Source organism: Sardina pilchardus, chromosome 1 (genome assembly GCF_963854185.1).
Source record: "Sardina pilchardus chromosome 1, fSarPil1.1, whole genome shotgun sequence".
NCBI classification, from domain to species: Eukaryota; Metazoa; Chordata; class Actinopteri; order Clupeiformes; family Clupeidae; genus Sardina; species Sardina pilchardus.
In genome coordinates, this window is record NC_084994.1 from 9,817,095 (window position 1) to 9,834,020 (window position 16,926).

The 16,926-nt window shown below is 40.0% G+C and overlaps 1 long non-coding RNA gene across 1 annotated transcript; it reads right to left on the bottom strand.

Moving 5' to 3' along the window:
* Window positions 1-11,869: 11,869 nt before the first annotated feature.
* On the bottom strand, window positions 11,870-13,247 carry LOC134097641 (uncharacterized). Its single transcript, XR_009940939.1, has 4 exons — window positions 13,163-13,247; window positions 12,532-12,625; window positions 12,205-12,312; window positions 11,870-12,079 (listed from the first exon to the last, which is right to left on the bottom strand). It is a non-coding gene; the product is annotated as an uncharacterized LOC134097641 (long non-coding RNA).
* Between the last annotated feature and the right edge of the window lie 3,679 nt (window positions 13,248-16,926).

The window sequence follows — 16,926 nt, forward strand, 5'->3', positions numbered from 1 at the left end:
AGCTAGCAAGAACTTGTATGTTCACTGATGAATGGCTTAGTGTTAGTTACTTACTCCGCATATGCTTCAAGTAGCTGCTATGAATGTCCGGTGCCATCAGAAATGCGGCAAGCAATTATGCAGAATGAATGTGCGAAAAACCTGTCTAACCTGTAATAAAAGCAGTTATGGCCTATACAACATGTCACGAGGTTAAATAAAATGTCATGGAACAACAAATAATGCATTAAGGAGGTTTAGTAAAACGTATAAATAAAAAATATATAGGCCTATATTAAAATAGGGGTGCCGTGGATGGAGAGATAAATAAATAGGCTACACTTACACAGCCATATTCATATTCATCCTGTAGCCTACATACACTTATGTTTACTACTCTTATGTTACAGTGTCTGCACTATGGTACTATTACCACGCTGTAGTTGCACATATCTATATTGTTCTTAGTACTCTTATAATGCTATTACAACACTTTGAATTTGTTATTCTGTTGAGGTATTACTCTCCATTTCAAATGTAAAGCAATGCTGTTATGTGTGTAATTTTTCTAATAAACCTTGTAACACTTTGAAACATGGAACATTGACTGGGTGTGAGTGCATTACTCCACTGTAACTGCAGAAATTGACTGATACACACACAAAACCATCTCAGGTGACCCTCTCACTTGGTAATTTTTTCTCTTTTCAAAGTGCTCTGAAATCCAGTCAGGCTGTAAAATCAGGGAACAGACTTTATTCTGTACAATGATATGTATCAAGACACAAGAGACATGCATGGCTACAAAAATCTCATATAAATGTTCAGGTGGGGTCACATGGTCAGCTTTTTGACAATTGACAGCAAAATAGCATAACCTGTGTGTGTGAATCGTGTGGCTGCATTGACGATCAATAAAATGGATCAAACTGAAATTGAGCAGCTGAAGGCTTTCTTGGTTCATGGGCAGTTCCCAGCGGGAGCTGACCAGCAGAGAGCCTCCAATTTCTCTGTGAGGTAAGGTATCATTAGTTAGTAGGCTATGGCCTAACAGTTACTGGGAGATAATTGTGTTAATGTTTACAAGTAAACGTTTCATTCTTATATGTTCACATGATCACCCATGCGTTATTCTCAGAAGAGATATTGTTCAACTAATCCCCATGAGAAATGAGATTTGGCTGTCTAACCTCTTCAGTGTAGGGCTATTTATTTTTTTTCATTCCTCCAGATAACAAGCATCTCCTAACTGACCACTTATCAGCCCTCTAAACCATATCAGGTGACCTAGAAACACAACTGAGACCTAGCAACAGGAATTTGTTACAAGTCCCAGTCAGGACCGTGGTAACAAATAATACAAATTCCTGTAAGGCAGGTGAAAAGAATGAGGAGCAGACAGACACCGATGTTAAGTGTTTGGTCACGAAGTTACTTCTGCATTTATTAAATAACAATCAATCAATAAAATAAACTTTGAATCCTTAATGAATCTCTTAAAGCCCCAATATAAGCGTATTATGGTATGACATGTCAATACAAATACAATTCCATTCATACATTACATTACCTTCAATTCATGTCAAGCTGAGTGCAAAAATATAGGAATATGGCACAAAATATGAGTACTGTAAACCATTATTTGCCAAGGTATGCTCATGCGTTTTTAAAACTCCCCTATGGAAACTTCCCATATGACTTTTGGCTATCCAAAATGCATACTGAGATTGAAATACTTACTGCCCATGAACCCCTTTGAGTAGAAGCATAATCTGGATCTCAAATGAAAGGTAACACACTGAGGTGTCTTGTAGACTATTTAAATTGTATGTCAGATGTTCTGATATAGAAAGACTACACAAAATATTGAGTAATTACACAAAAGTCTCTCTTTTTGCATTTACTTTGTTGGTTCAATGGTTGTGTTTAGAATAGTCTATACATCTGTACAACTGATATTGGATAAAACAACATGAAGATTAAATTTCTATGCATTGTGAACATTTTAGTACCCAATATGTTGCATTTACTTTTTGTGCTGCAGCTACACTGCAACCAGAGCTCAGGGTAGCACCAAAAAGCGGAGGAGGGGGAGGAGGGCATTTTTATATAAATATATTGAGACATAGTAAGATTAATCTGACAATGTAAAGACCTATACAGATTGTACACAAACAACATTTTTGGATACCCAAGAGTCCAAGCTTTCAAATTGTGTATAACATTATTGTGCTTCACAGCAATATGGTGCATACAGTACAATTGATTTAGAATGTGAGGGGAGGGGGGCTTGTAGCATAAAAGGCTACCTGTCTCCTAGCAGGCTAGCCTACTTTTCACATGCACAGAAAAACTGTCACTGTCCACAATCAGTGTGCCAAATTTCACAACGTTTTACCAGATGGTTCTATGGGCTGCCATAGACTTGCATAGTGGAATATACAAAGCGCGAACGATAATTTCTAAAAACATCGAGGCACAACTCACATGTTGGTAGACTACGCAGTACATTTTTGTATCACAAATGACACACATCCTATCACAAATAAACAATGTGAGCAAAATCATTATCGCAAAAAGTCACGCTTAAGTGTAGAACTTCTTCCGGGTCAGCCTAAGTGTTACTGTGCTACTCAGTGAGCTCTGCCATGACACAAACATAATTCATTTACTGATATAAAAGCATCGTTATCCGCCATATATATTTAGCCGTCACCTACACATCACAACTGGCTCAAGAGCGCATTACGCACAACAGCTGCACGATACATGCGTAATGAATATTTACAACGTTTAAGCCAATTAAGGTGCGCTCTTTTTTATTCTAGCAAATACAGTATAAACAACCAGGATAAACATCGAGGCACAACTCACGTGTCGGCACGCAGTGAATTTATATATTTGTATAACAATGACACACATTCTATAACAAATAAACCTAACGTGAAGAACGTTTACATGAAATGAACAAAGCGTAAACCAGGGGTAGTTTCTATAGCGCAAAGGTCTAGAACTTCTTCCGGGTCAGGCCTGAGTGATAGCCTACTGTGCTACTCAATGAGCTCCGCCCTGAGACAAACACAATTCATTTACTGATATAAAAGCATCGTTATCCGCCATATATATTTAGCCGTCACCTACACATCACAACTGGCTCAAGAGCGCATTACGCACAACAGCTGCACGATACATGCGTAATGCATATTTACAACGTTTAAGCCAATTAAGGTGCGCTCTTTTTTATTCTAGCAAATACAGTATAAACAACCAGGATAAACATCGAGGCACAACTCACGTGTCGGCACGCAGTGAATTTATATATTTGTATAACAATGACACACATTCTATAACAAATAAACCTAACGTAAACATGAAATGAACAAAGCGTAAACCAGGGGTAGTTTCTATAGCGCAAAGGTCTAGAACTTCTTCCGGGTCAGGCCTAAGTGATACTGTGCTTGTATTGTTTTAAGCATACTTGGCTTTGGATGCTATATGTCATAAACATAAACATATCTGTCTGTTTCATTGCAGGTACTGTAAGAAAGAATGCAGTAACAAGATCAGCCACGGATGACGAGGTGGCAAAACATGCCATTAGGAGGTTCAACCTTGCAGCAGATCGGGCTGCGAGGAGGCGTGTCCTGCACCCACAGAATAAAATCCAACACACACACACACACACACACACACACACACATACTTACTTTAAAAGATTAAACAATGTTTGTTTTTGAAATTGTTGTCGTTCACAGTTATTCATATTTTAGCAGCACACTTTGTTTAAGTTTTAGCCTCATGAAGAAAATATTTTGTGTCTGTAGGCCTACCTATAGGGCATAAAGCACTACATTTGATCACAAAATGAATTTAGAGTAGCATAGCCAAGGCTACTTAACAAAACAGAATAGGCTGTAACCTAAACTAATTACATTTATTTGATTTTATACATGTAACAGAAATTGCATAAGGTTCTCCCATGTGGTCTAAATACTTGTCCAACATTTGATTATAAAGAGTCATATATGTCCTACCATACTCTATTAAATTGTTCTTTTTTATTTCTGTCCTTACAAATTGCTTTTTCTATAGTTAAATGATATTTCATCAATCCCTTCCATATCTGCATGGATGGGGCCTGTATATCTTTCCAATATTTTAAAATAATGTTTTTATACACCAAGGAAGATAATGGGTCAAACTTATGTATTTTGGATTTTGTGTAATAAGTTCTTGTCTTAAGTTTAAATTGAATAAGCCATAGGTTTTCGTAGAACGTTTCAGTTTAAGCTATTTTTATTGGGATTTTGAAAATGAGATGAACGGGTTTGCGGATCCGACCAGACCAGAGGGATTTTTTATGAGTCCGAAAAGAAAAGCTGTTTTAACTGTTGTTTTAAGAAAATATTTGCGCAACAGATATACAGATTTGACACTAGGTGTTTAACAAGATGATGGTAGGAATACTGGTACATAACATAACAGTTAACTGTTAACAATGAACAGTAATAGGTAATATTCAAGTCAAATCATGAAAATCTATAAAGTGTGCCCTCACCAAGAAATGGAATATTAAAATGTTGAAGATTTCTGCAGCTTTATGAACATGCCTTATGAATTCACAGTGAAATGAATGGGATTTTTATAGATTTTGGTGACAACCATATAAGCCATTATGTTCTGACAGTCTGGTGACAGTGCTGCAATGGTGTGGCACACTTTGGGCCCCTTCTGATGGCTACTTCCATCAGGTTAACGCACCATCACTTGGATCATTTGAAAATGTTTCTTGATCATGAGTTCACAATATTAAAATGGCAGTCACCAAATCTCACAAATTTGCACCAACTACAACACACTATTCTATTCTCTATTTGATTCTATCAATATTTACCAAAATGTATGAAGAATGCTTTCAGCCGGTATGGTGTACAGTACCTAATGGTTGGTTAGGTGCATATTAGGTCTGATAAATCTGAGAATCTCCAACTATGTTTTGATAAGATGTTTTTTTTTTTTACACTCTCAGGTGGACCAAGATGTTATGGCTGCAATAGATGAGGACACCTTGTCCAGGTATATACCTCATCTGGGAGACAGAGTGTTTGCCAGGAACTGGACCAATGGCGAATGCCATGAAGAAAGGAAGAGAATCCTTATTGATCGACTTCGGTCCAAAATGAAACTGCCAGCACCAACAGGCAATACAACCCATCCTCGTAAAAATGCTGGAGCTGGGAACAAAAATGCAGAGAGAAGCACAAGAAAAATTGAAATAGGATGGATGAACTACCACAATGGTGTTTTGAAACAGGTTAGACGTCCAACTGGAGGTGGCACTAGAGAAATCATAGTCAGAAAACATGAAACCATGAAAAAAATCCTTGACGATGGAAAGAAAATGTTTTTCCCGAATGGGAAATCCACAAAAGGGCATTTGGATGACTTTGATTTCACACTCTGTGTTATGGGTTCAGAGGAGCCATTAGAGGACACACTGTCGGTAGCAAGACTGTACGATCTGACCCGGCATAAAATACTGAGATTGTATGTCTGCTCTAAGGGAAGAAATCCTGAAACCAATTCGAATGACACATCTTATCAGGAAAGCTCACTTACAGGGACCACTTGCATCACAGCAAGCACTTCAACTCCAGTCAGCCTTTCTCCAAGTGCTTGCTCTTCTACCAGCTTGTCTGATTGCCAGATATCTCTCCATAGCCCTGTTGTCAGTGTGCCCCATGAAATGGCACAACTCATGTCTACCTCCAGCCCAGTCATGTCTACCTGTGCAGCTGTTATTCCACATTCAGATGAGGATGATGAAGTACAGTTTCTTGGAACCTCCTCAGATCCTAGGAACCTGTGTGATGACGCTAGTGACACTCTAGTGTATTCCCCACAAGATCCCCCTCCGCTTCCATTTGAACATTTGCTAGCAGATCCAGATCCAATGTGTGATGACTCCAGCTGTTCTTTCTATGAAAACCCCGAAAATATTGCAGAGAGGCAGCTCCTTACTATTCGTTCAGCCCAATGTATGTCAGATTTAATCAAGGCTTTCTGTGACCCCAACATCCTGGAGGCTAACATATCTTTTCAGCGGGTTCTGGAAAACGGTGACATTGAGAATGGGGTGGGCAATGGACTCATCATGGACTGTCTGACTGAATTCTGGGGTAAATTTTACTTAACAAGGACCTGTGGCACCACATTCAAGGTGCCCACCTTACACCATACGTACAAGGAAAGAGAGTGGGAGGCAGTGGCTAGAATTGTGGCTTTTGGTTGGCAGAAATACAAATACCTCCCTATCGAGCTGGCACCACCATTTATACTAGAGGCCTTCTCCCTACCCACCTCTACATGCAGCTTGATGGAATCATTTTTCAGTTACATTAGCCCCAGCGAAAAAGATGCCTTCCAAGAGGCTTTAAATGATTTCCATCAAGCTGACTTAGACGAGCTCTTGACAATTCTTGGCAGTCACAGCTGCACATCGCTTCCCACTGAGCAGAATTTGGCCAAACTGTTAGACGAAATTGCACACAAGGAACTGGTGCAAGAACCAGCATTTATCATCAAGTGTTGGAAGCCAATCCTGAAGAGTTTTTCAGAGAGAGACTCTTTGACAGCTGAGATTCTGGCAAAGACCCTCGATGGGTTGAAACCAAAGGCCAGGAATGTGACCAAATCCATCAACTTTCCAAGAGAAATGTCACATGCAGAGAGGACAACGTCTCTGCACCTTCTCCGCTTCATTCGAGAGATGGATGATCCAGAGCTTGGACTCTTTCTAAGGTATTGCACTGGTTCTGACCTTTTCCTAGGAAAGACGATTCAGGTGACCTTTGTAATCATGCCTGATTTTGAAAGGCGTCCAGTCGCACACACATGCTCTTGTGCCCTGGAGTTGGCTTCAAGCTACACCACTTTTTCTGAATTTAGATCAGAATTCTTGGCTGTTTTGAGAAGTGGAATATGGCTAATGGATATGGCCTAAAATTATTTCATTTTTGTCCTCCAGATGTATTCTTTTGTTTTGTTAAACATCTGTAAAGGAGTCCTAAAGAATGTCATCCTCACTTTTCCAAGTCTGACTCGCTTTTTATGAATTTGCGACACTTGGAGCTTTGTTGAAATATGCAATATTTTTATATTATCTCAATCTTAGAGTTTTGCAGTGTAGTGTCTCATTTTGTCTCGGAGTTGTCAAAATTATTTAAATGTATTCCATCAAAAACAGATTTGGTCCATGAAAAGCTACGGATCCCTCTAGTTACTTTGAATGTGTGTGACCTGTGCTGTAATGTTTTAATGATATCCATAGAATTCTGTTCGATAGATACCCACCCAATCTTCTCCTTGTTGAAATATGCAATATTTTTATATTATCTCAATCTGAGAGTTTTGCAGTGTAGTGTCTCATTTTGTCTCGGAGTTGTCAAAATTATTTAAAATGTATTCCATCAAAAACAGATTAATTATTATTATTATCATTCTTGCTTCATTATTGCTTTACATTATTGTAAAATGTAATAACAATAAATATGTTTTGTTTCAAAATTGAAAGTTTGTGAAGCCCTTGGAATTATTTAGTTTTCCTTTCAGTGACAATAGGGGCACAATTAAGCAAACACATGCACTCACAGTTTGGACAAAATGCAATGTTATTAAAAACATCCATAAAACATGCAAAGTGCCACTAGAAAAAAAACAGTGAATCCTTTCAGTGAATAAGTGAATTAATTGCTTGTTAAGCCTCTTTTGACGGCAATAGTACAATACATACAATACAATATGGAAATACACAAACAAACATCATACAAACAATGTCTTAATGACATCACTCATCAAATCCTTCCAGGAGTGCTTTTATCACTGGTCTCAGGTGTTTGTACAGTTGTATTGCTCCTTCTGCATCATGACGGCGAATCAGGTTGTCTTCTTCCATCACCAGCAAGCACAGGTCATGTAAGTCGATGTCACAGGGAATATCTGTTTTCCACTGGCAGATATCTTCACCTAGGATTGTGCTAATTCTGTCCATTTCAACTGGATGAAGATAATTCTGTGCATGATACAGCTCAGGTACATTGTACATCATCACTGGCTTTCCATGGTAGAGATCACGGCCATTACTCCCCGGACGAATGCGATGGTTGTCCCACATTTGCACCACTGTGTTCAGCTCCTCCTAAACCACAAACCGAGACAGACAGACACATTCCAGTGATTAAACACACACACAGGTCATAGCCTACATCAGACCTAAAAATCTTTTTCTAGATATGTTTTCTTGAAGTAAAAAAATATGAATGTGATTTGACCAAAACAAAATAGGTGATCATCAGCCATTAGTACCATGCAGTGATATGGCCACACATGAATAGTCCAGATAACACTCAAGTTCACGACCCATTCATTGACAACTGAAAATAGCCTCAAAAAGACCATTCAACTTAATTTGCATTTGAAAGAGACACGCAATAAGTGACCCATTTAGTCTGAGTTTTTTCCAATTTGTGGTAAAACTACATAATATTTTTGAATGTTCTTTCTACTTATATAGAGCCAACACCGTTGTTTTCAACGTACATACTTCAAAAGTCTTAGCTTGATATATTTATAGTGTGTTTTTTACCTTTGAAAATTACGGAAGCCGAGAGAGGCCACGTCATATCATTATTTTTTTAACCTCGTTATCTCGAGATATCGAAATAATTAATTTGTGATCTCGAGAAAACGACACAATTAATTGGTGATCACGGGAAAACGACCAAGAAACGTAACTGCTGTTATTTTGCCTGATGAAGGCGGTGGCGGTGGGAGCTCGCGGTTAAGTTAGCTTGAAATTAGACAGTCGCCAGAAATTCAAAACATCGCTAGTTCTCTATCTCATTCCACGCTGAATAAACTAAAAGTGCGATGTTCACAACTAAATACAAGTAGGCCTGAACATCGTACCTTGAGTAGGCTAGGCTATTATTCAGGGTGGAATGGAGAACTAGCGATGTTTTGAATGTCTGGCGAATGTCTAACTTCAAGCTAATTTGGCCGCGGTTGAAGGGAGTAGGACGTGATTTATGATGCTTTGAGAGGGGTCAGACGTTACTTTTAGGTCTATGAGTGAGACGTAGGCCTACTTAAACTTCACAAACGTTATTGAAGGGGGGCATATCTGCAGAGAGGGTTAAAGCGAGTAGCCTAAGTCAGTAATTAAGGATCTTTGATATCTGTGCATAGAATTTAAGCATCCCGAGTGACATGGAGCCCAACCAAACGACACCATGCTCATTCAGCCATGAAGCCCGACCTGGCTTGCATCTGCTTCGAGATTAACCACCTCAGCTGGATCATTGTATCGCCGCTGATAAAGATGCGGAATTGCCGTGGACTAATCTTAAAATTATTCCCAATTATGAGACGCAGTGCGTCAACCCCTGATCAAAATGTTCCCATCAGCTGGTCGATTAGCCTATTCCAGACAAGCCGACGGAGCCTAGGCTACAAACTAGCAATAGCCTAGCAAAAAGGGGGTGTCAGTCGTGAGAGCACTAATGCGTTGTTTTCTCGAGATCTCGACTTAATTGTGTCGTTTTCCCGAGATCACAAATTAATTATTTCGATATCTCGAGATAACGAGGTTAAAAAAATAATGACATGACGTGGCCTCTCTCGGCTTCCGTAGAAAATAATGTTTTAAATAGTTGTGTTTACACTGAATTAGAATGAAAAGGCCCCGGACCTCCAAGTGTTAAGTTGTAAGAGACATTTGACAACATTTGATATTTGATGGGAGACGTCTTAGACCAAGTAGCTGCACATGGCACATCTAAAAATGATTGCAAATCTTTTCGATCCGCCATTCAATGATTCTGAAGTTGCTGAAGCAGTAGGCCTCAGTGATGCGCGGGCTGATCCAAATCGAGCGGGCGACCGCGGTCACCCGCGGACCGCGGTTATGGGTCAAGAAAATGATATCATTTTTTTTAATGATATGCGGGTCATGTTTGGTCGGGTCGGTAAAAAAAAATTTTCATTTATATCGTGCCTACATAATTGTCTTTAGAAGAGAAAGACATAAGTTGCAGCATTCACTGAAACGCGATTATATCCCCCACATTTTGTCACCAACATGTAGAAATGCACTTGTTGTTTCTGCGTAGACAGGCCCTCGGCTACACTTGACATGCAGTTGTGTTCTGTTCTCAGAGCATATGCTTTTTCTGTCTATGATCTGCAGCTTTTTTTCTCGAACTGCTGGCCTCGACAGAAAGTGGCAGAATCGGCTGAGCAGCGAAGTTGCCGATGCGTGCTTCTAAAGTCTGATAATTTGCAGCAAGATCGAATGGTATTATGGAAAGAAAAATAAACTAAAAGTTTCCCAAATCAGGAAATACTTCTTAATTTAATGTCATCAAGGCATAGCCTACAATTGGTATGAGCATGCAATGTGCGTCCTGGCGCAACTTATATAGGCCTGGCGGCTCGTTGGAAAGCCCCACGTCTGCTCTTCCCCACGTCGTGCAATAAAACTTTCGGAGCAATGACGCACTCAATCGGGCTCTATGGGTTTTGGTTTTTGTTTTGGTCCATTGATGAAGACGTTAATAAAGAGTTTCTTAATAATATTCTATGCCTGCATTTCATGCTTGGGAGAGCTTCAAAGCTCTTCAAGTGAGGAACGGCTGAAACAGAATTTGTATAGGAAAATCCTAGGCTAATTGTGTTCAATGTTGAGTCAAATAGCCACATTTTTGGATGAATGCTGACACGGAACAAAAAAAAGGTAGACTAAATGCATGTTTCCCCAATTCTGAGCAATTATAGGCTATATATAATTAGGCAATATGTAGCCTATTATTGTTTTACATGCATATGAGATAACAATTTTGCGTAGCTCAATGACGCTACGACTACACTCTCAGAAATGGAAGTACCAGTGTGTACCTAAAACGGTACAAATGCTTGTCGCTGGGGCAGTACCCTTTTGAAGTACAATAATGTACCCCTAATGCAGGTACCGTTTGGTACCCTAGCCATTTGTACCCATCAAGGTACACTTGTGTACCTGCAATGACCGAAATGTACCTGTGTATATCATTACAGCATAGCAGCCTTAAAAGGTACTAATCTGTACTTTAAGGGTACAACCCCAGTGAAAATTTAAGGTGGCATAATTGAAATGTATTCACACAACCAATAAGTAAATTAAAATGTTTATTCTGAGAGAAAAATCACTTTGTGATATTACACACAAATACTCCACATGAATACAGGTACATAAAAGTTAACACATTCATATCAAAACATCAAAGTATCTTACATTAATCAATATGCATATTAACGTAAAACATGTTGTAACTCTTTATGTAAGTGTAAATATAAAACAGTTTGATCTCCAATATTTTGCTTCCACATTGTGTTTATATGCAGAGGGAAAAAAATGATTAACTTGCACCATAGGTGATCAACATTAATAACCTTGATCTATATTATACCAATATTTGAGTTAACCACTTCACACAAAAAAACCTTGCATGCTTTTAAGTTCATGTTAATACTAACATATGAGATGAAAATGTAGTATCTGCTTACCGTCACCATTACAAATGCATTAAAATGTTGCAAGAGAAAAGCTCCCAGCACTATCGCATCTTGTGCTTGTCACTTAAGGTTTTTACAAAACTAACATTGTCCTTGCAGTAACTTTGCAGTTGCTATAATCTTAGAATTCTCATGTTTGGATTCACAGTGCATACACTAATTGAGTAAAAGATACGCGTCTTGAAGTGTGATACAATGAGTCACAATGACATCATTGAGTAGTATCTCAGAAAACAATGTGAAAGCCTAAGCAAATATTAGCAAGCCTATAAACATACAATATAAACACACTCCAATCCTTCCATTTGGGTAGAATGAGGCGTGCCATTAAAAAGCCAAGAGTCTCAAAAGGCACTAAAGTTCAATATCAAAAACTGGCAGAAATCCAACAAATTCTTCAGGAGGACTTCGACTGGAACCTTACTTGATCTACAGGACGTTGACATATTTTCAAGCAGTGGTATCACCAATGACAGCAGGGGTTGTACGTCTGTTGGAAGCAAAATGTAAACACAAACCTCAGAATTAGATATTTTCAACCACACAAATAAATAGCCTCAGACAGATTGTGTAAAATACACATGTATGCAACTACAGTACAGTCAATCCACTCACCTGGCATAGATCATTGCTAAGTCATTGCAAGTTCCGTGGACTGTCTGACTCTCCCAAAACTTCTCCATACATCCTTTTCACCTTATATTCATAAAGCTGCCCGCTCCGCTATGCGTTTGAGAGAGAAATGGCATATGCAATACATTAATATAAATAAAAAAAATGACACAATGAAACAGCACAAGATGACCCTAAGCAATAATTTCTCCTGGACAAACTAAACAATCTAAAAATTGTCTGTATTATTTTCATTTCTATGTGTATTTAACATCAATAAGAAAAATACTATCAATACACTAAGAAAAACGACCAAGTTGTGTTACTTACGTAGCCATTCCTTCAGTAAAAGCAGAGCCATAGTTTTCTCTATCACTCTGAGTAGAGGTACTTCCACACGCCAACATTCTGCCTTGGTGGTTATCTGTGTGAGAGGGATTAACGTTAGCAGCTAGCAGAACGTTTCATAAGGTTCATTATGGTTAGGTTACTAGCGAGTGCTAATGTTAGCCTTTAAGCCAATTTGACTCAACAGTATTCACTAACTTCACATTAAAATGGGAAACAGTGATAAAACACACACAAAATACCTTTCCTTAACATCTATCATGATAGTCATGCATTACCGAAGGCGTTTGAACACCGTTTAGAAATATTCATAGCTAACATAGGCTACGTTGCTAGCGAATGCTAATGTCAGCCTATTATGCCAACAATTTGACTCAGTTAACAGTATTCAATATTTACAAACCCGAATTTCGATAAATTGCAACTATACCTTACCTCATGCATTACTGAAGGCGTTTGAACACCGTTTCAAAATATCTGAATATAGCTAACATGACATGGGCTACGTAGCTAGCGAATGCTAATATGTTAGCCTTTAAGCGAACAATTTGATTCCGTTAACAGTATTCAACATTTACAAACTGAATTTCGATAAATTGCAACTACATCTTACCTCTGAATAGCGTTGCCTCCTGTTCCATAAAGATTATGCCAGCACCACAGCACGTTTCCCCACACCAAGCTCCTCTGCTGAAAACTGATCCTCCATTACTTTGAGTGAGACGAAAAAATAACGGTTGCTCCCGAATCTCCTCCCCTATCAATTCCTGAGTGACAGTCCATGGGCTTTTTGTACCCATAGGTACAATATGGTCCCTTGGTGAAAAGGTACATTATTTATGTACCCGAAATGGTACCTATTAGTACCAATACAAGGTACAGGGTCAAAATTGTACTTGAAAGAACGAAAATGTACCCCAACAGTACCCCTATTTTTGAGAGTGTAAGTTAGACTACTTTTTACAATAAGCGGGTCGGGAAGCGGGTGAGGTCCTGTATTTCAATCATTATTTTTTGCGGTCGGAGTTGCGGTCGAGTTGTAAACGGCGGGGCAGGGCGGGTCGTTCAGACACGCGCATACTCGCGCATCATTGGTAGGCCTATACCAATAGGGCCTTTGCGCTCTCAGGAGATAACACGCAGATAACTGGCAGTCTGCGGTAGTCCTACGCAGTAACGTAGCCTAGCCTACTGGCCAAGCTATTACGCACAACTACTATTACGCACTAATCCACACAAGTTATCACTTTTATTCCACTTCGTTGCATGCATATCATAATGTGGTTATGACTTACCTGTATAATCTTTAAGAAACAGAACTGAATGAGACCCTTGTCGATGAAATCGCCACTGAAATCCCCGGTTGCCTGAAACTCTCCGAAGACGTCTCTCCAGTAGTCCACGTTCTGCCTCCTGTACATCCCCCACCAACATTCGATCCTTTGGTTTGCCGTGCTTCTTCCTTGTATAACACAAGGGGTGCCATGGACCTCTCCAGTGCCATCTTCCCTGAAAAACCTCTGCAGCCTGTTGGCATGGACATTCTCTGTCCCACGGTCCGATCTCAGGATTTTCGAGCAGCCTCCGAGCTTGGTGACAGCGTCGACATAGTAGGCTGCAATGACGCAGGGGTTGCTGTTGGTGGAGTTCGCTTCCATCCAGATAATATGCCTCGAGAACCCATCGATGCACCCATTCACGCCGATGCCAAATGGGGTCAGTTTGTCGTACGAGTCCATATGCCACATATAGTTGGGCCCCGGAACACTGTATGATCTCCTGCGTAGTCTCTTACCTTTCCGAAGCGCAACGGCCTCGGGGTCAAGAGTGGTCTGGATCTCACACACAACATCCCGAGTGACACGGAGCCCAGCCAAACGGCACCTTTCGTGCATCATCCGATACCCATGCAGCCGACCTGGTCCTTGCATCTGCCTTGAGATGAAGTCAACGACCTCCGCTGGATCGTTGTATTTCCGCCGATAAAGACGCAGCCGGGCCAGTCTTCTGCGGAGTTGCCTCGGACTAATCTTAAAATTATTTCTAATTAAAAGACGCAGTGCAATTTCCCCCTGGGTCAACCCCTGATCAAAATATTCCGCAATCAGATGGTCTATTCCAGACATGACTAGGAAACGGAGAAGTAGGATAAACGACAGACAAAGCTAGAAGTAGTTCACGGAGTTCCTTACAGCGTTCTCTACAAACGTGAAAGAAGTCAAGCAAAAAAGGGGCGTCAGTCATAACACTTTCCCTAATTGTTTTCTCGAGATCTCGACTTAATTGTGTTGTTATCCCGTGATCTCGACTTAATTGTGTTGTTTTCCCGTGATCTCGAATTAATTATTTCGATATCTCGAGATAACAAGGGGAAAAAAAATAATGATAAGGCGTGGCCTCTCTCGGCTTCCGTAGTATTTGTGTGCTAATAATTATATAATAATTATAATAATAATAATATAATAATTATAATCGTGTCCATCTCGATCTTGGGGATCCAGTGGTATCGTCAGAAAGTTCCAGAGCCACCAGTTCTGTTTGCAGACGCCGACAACATGGATGTGCCTGTGCCTGAAGACCTGTGGGACAGAGTGACAGCGCCTGACACTCTTTACTCTCTGGTCATATCCAACCTCACAGCAGAGGACAGCGGGCAGCTCTACACATGGAGAGTCTACGGAAAGGAAGAAGATGATGAATATGAGGATGACTATGAGGATGAAGATGATGATGAATATGAGGATGTCTTTGTTTGTTCAGAGGGTACCTTCCGCCTTGTGTACAAGGATCAGTTTGGGGTGCACTCTCATGAGGGAGAGATCCGCCTTGTGAACAGGGATCCGTTTGGGGTGCACTCTCCTTTCTACAGAGTGTACGCTCCACTGATGGGCTGTGTGCTGCTGGGGCTGGTCACTGCTGTGATCTGGTTCAACCTGAGGAGCAGAAGAGGAGAGCTGCAGACCTCTGGACGTCAGAGAGGGTCAGCAGAGTGGAGATGAAGTGGGGATAGCTGAAGACAACGTCTGACCTCAACGTGCTTCGCTCTCCTGTGTCTGCTTTTAATGCTGTAGTTAGGACCATTTAAGTAAGCTGAACCATTTTATACTGTATTTTTACATGAGTATATAGTATTTTATTTAGTATTTTGCATGAGTTAACAAAGTGAAAAATGTTTCATGAAAAATGCAACTGTCACATTTATCACATTTTAATCACATAATCACGCTTATTATAATATTGATGCCAAATTCATCGATTGGACTTCAAAACCCTCAAAACAACCTTTGAACCTTTTCACAAACACTGTTACATTTGAGTAAATGTAAAAAAAAATAAAATAAAGTGTTGAACAATAAATATGTGTTGTTTAAACTGTTTGTTATTAACATAAACACACACACACACACACACACACACACACACTTTGTGGTGATGGGCCTTAGGTCGTGGTGAGTCTTGAGTTGTGTGTGTGTGTGTGGAGGGGGGGTGAGTGCAGTGTAATAAAATAATTCAGATTTGAATCTCAAAGAATATAATAGAATATAATCCCAATAAACACAGCTTCACTCCGATGAATATTTGTTTCCATTAGGAGTGTATGCAGTTACTCCTGTCAGCCTGTAGAGGGAGCCAAAGTCCTGAAGAGGCATCAATACAGCGTACAGCACTACACAATATTAACCTCTTTTGCAATATAGGAAACTCATGACACCTTTCATGACCAACCCGTGTGTGTGATACATATCTTTGACAAATCAGTTTGATTGTATGAATGAACACAGATTTCCTGTGAATAAACTTGGCCTCCCTAGGACTGGACATGCTGTTACTTAGACATGCAGTTACTCCTGTAGGCCTGTAGAGGGAGCCGTAGTCAGTGCAGCTCTGCACAGCAGCTCCCGTCGCAGGCTTTGACCTTTGATACACACCGATAAATACATTGGCCCTTTCCGAAACCTGCCCCAAAACCGTAGCCCTACACACCTCCACTTTGTTTGCGCATTCACGCGAGGGTCCGCCACATTGAGCATCATCCGAAACGAATTTTGAGTCGAGTGAAGTGCCTAGGGAGAGGGGCTACCACGCCTCCAGGAGCAAGTCAGCATGGATGCTGTCTTGAAACGCAGTTGCAACCGTTTTCAAGTGTCCGTGCAGCTCGTGTATCTCCCTGCCAGTTGTTTTTTGGTCCGTATGACAGCATTTACAGACAAAAGCGTGATTTAAGCTACATTGTAACAACTCATGTTTAGTTTGATACTCAGTAAAAGGTGCAAGATCGTACAGAAGTAGGCTGTAATATTTAAACACATGTGAAGGTCGCATTTACAGCACTTTTATAATTTGATGTTAAATAAAGCATAAAATGCAACTCCTCAC